Source organism: Pteropus alecto, unplaced genomic scaffold, assembly GCF_000325575.1.
Source record: "Pteropus alecto unplaced genomic scaffold, ASM32557v1 scaffold7, whole genome shotgun sequence".
In the NCBI taxonomy this organism is placed as follows: domain Eukaryota; kingdom Metazoa; phylum Chordata; class Mammalia; order Chiroptera; family Pteropodidae; genus Pteropus; species Pteropus alecto.
The window spans coordinates 9,589,686-9,592,325 of record NW_006494614.1 but is presented as its reverse complement, the minus strand read 5'-3'; the positions used below and the strand labels follow the sequence as shown (position 1 = coordinate 9,592,325).

Below are 2,640 nucleotides of genomic sequence, written 5' to 3'. Positions count from 1 at the left end.
GCCTGCTCAAAGGGTTTGTGTTGACAGAGTTATTTTCCATCTCCAGGACCAAAAATTCTGGCTTTAGAAACAAGGGCGAGGTGGTGATATTGGCTCAAGTGAAAATGAAAACCCTCTTCCTTTCTATGATTGCTCAGGTCGGGAAGTTGGTTTTCTGTTACTTCAACAAGTGGGCTGCAGGACAGACCTGTAATGTTTAGAGTCAGTGACTGCACTTGAAACAGCTATGTCCCTTTTTCCTCCCTTCACCTGTCTCTTCGGAGGAGGATTTGTAAGACAAGCTATGGGTTTACAAACGTTAGGACTAGCAGCCCAGTTGGCTTCTTATCTCCTATGCTGCTGCAGTCACTGTGCTAGAACTCTCTCCTCAAGCAGGTGAAGAAGTGTTTGGATCTCTGCTGTTCCCACAACGGGAGCATTTCCTTGTTATCCTAAAGGCAGCTCATTACAGAGTTTGACCCTTGCTGTCCTCTCCCTCCCTTAAAACTCTCACATTCGTCTCTTTTCCTTGTGTTACTGCCGAAAGAATGCTACTGTTGAAAGAATGCAAACTACAGTTTTTCTGTCTTGTGAGCATCATTCAAAAGCACTCCGCCCATCCGTGAATTATTCTCTGACTCTTCAATCAGGGCAGTGTTACAGGTCCTCTGCTGGCAGGAGGGAGCACTCCAACAATATCTGAAGACCCAAAATCTTTCAGAAGCTGTGACGAGCAGACTAGGAAGCCACAAAACATTGCGAACTGAATGGATGTCTTAATAAGCTTTTAGATGTGATTTGGCCAGTATTGGCAGAGGAAGCTCAAGGGAAAAAGGCAGCAAGCTTTGTAACGTAACGCTGCAGACCCACTGGGCGTGACAACCCTGGGAAGCTAATGATCTCTCCAGGAAAGAATTGACTGCAGTTATCCAGCAACAAAACACGATGTAGAACAGGGGGGCCAGACCCTCGGATGTGAGTACAATCTCTTTTCAATACAGGATTTGGAGCAGTAGGAGCAAAGTGAGTTACTGTAAGTGATGGCGCTCCCTAACCACCAGTGCCCGGGTGACTGGATCATCTCTGGGGGGTTGTGCATAATGCCTGGCTGGGACTTTTATTTGCGATTTCTTCTGTAATATTTTGCCTGAATGTAATGGCTTTGACATATTGTTGCCAGGAGACTTCGTTATAAATCTTCAAGAAAACAGCAACAGTAAATCTCATAGACCTTTTGCTATAAAAAGAAAACTGGTCACCTCAGAGACCAAGCAGCTGTGTGGCCCTCTGGCATTTGTGGTGGGAGACAAAAGCATCAGCAAATTGGAGAGCAATGAAAATGGGGGCAGTGGGCTGGCAGGAAGGAGGGAAATCTGTCTTGGAAGCTAAATCTCTTTCTGGATTTAAGAGGCTGCATATTTATGATCATGCATTTATTATATTTCTGCTTTAAAAAACTGGCAGTATGTTTGCATATAAGGTTTTTCTCCAGAACACTGAAAGTGAGCATTGTGACAAAGAGGGATGTGATTGATAGACTTGGGGCAGAAGAAGTTCCTCACTGCCAGCTAAGGGAAGAATCTTGAATGATAGCTGAATTCCTTGGAAGAGGAGGCTCAGATTTAATGAGGGAATGGGGCTGTTACAGCCTGGGCACCCAACAGGTTGCAGTGAAGTTTAATTTGTTGATTGCAGACTAGTTACCACCCCTCTATTCCTCTCCTCTTCCCACTGATTGTTGGGGGTCCTCCATCCCCCCTTATCCTTTCCCTGCACACTGCCTCCACCTGATTTGTCAGTTCAGAGGTATCAGATGAGAAACTGAGTTGCCTGTCACTCTGAAAGGATGGGGATCATTGTTCTGGATGGGAGGTAAAGATACCACAACTTAAGGCGGTGATCATGAAAGAGGTGGGGAAGAAGCTGAGTTGGGCCTGCACCCCAACCCAAAGCTGGAGATGTAGGAGGAAACAGAAAGGAAGCAGAAAAGAAGACTCAGCTACTTCCATCCCCTCCCGTCTACCCTGTGTGTAAATGCAAGTGCAAATGAATACTGGAGGCCCTAGCTATGAGACGGTTATGAGATTTAAATTGAGAATGAACTTGAGATACCCAAGTATACAGGGATGGTGCTAACAGCAGACTAGGAACTATGAACCTGGAATTTTGTTCCAGATTTTACGGACGGTTTTCTGTGCAGTGGGGTGAGGGTGGGGGTGGAGGAGATGGCTGGGGGTGGTATCCAAAATTCTGTGAGTGACCATCCTGGAGGCTGCCCTGTGCCTCCGGTGGGGCCCAGCTGGTAGAGGGGGTGGCGTAGGGTAGGGAGGGGGGGACATTTCATTCTTAAGTAGCTGTCACCGAAAAGCACACACACACAAAAAGACATTTCTGCTTGACCAGTATTTTCTCAAACTGTAGTGTTTCTCTATCTTAAAAAGAAGGGAGGGAGGGAGGAAGGAGGGGAGGGAGGGAGAGAGGAAGGAAGGAGGGAAGGAAAGAAGGAAGGAAGGAAGGAAGGACGGAAGGAAGGGAGGGAGGGAGGGAGAGAAAACTCATATTTATGGAGCACCTACAGTATTCCAGATTAAACATCTGTAAGATAAAGAGAATTTGAGAAATGTAAGGCCTCGGCTGACATATTTTACTAGCAAGAGGATG

At 46.4% G+C, this 2,640-nt stretch overlaps 1 protein-coding gene across 1 annotated transcript in view; it reads left to right on the top strand.

The window, feature by feature from the left end:
* The first annotated feature begins 347 nt into the window (after window positions 1-347).
* Window positions 348-2,640, top strand: part of ANKRD6 (ankyrin repeat domain 6) — a 72,807-nt gene continuing 70,514 nt past the window's right edge. Inside the window, exon 1 of the mRNA XM_006926306.2 lies at window positions 348-954. The gene's annotated coding sequence lies outside the window, so the exon portion shown is untranslated. The remainder of the gene's footprint in view (window positions 955-2,640) is intronic.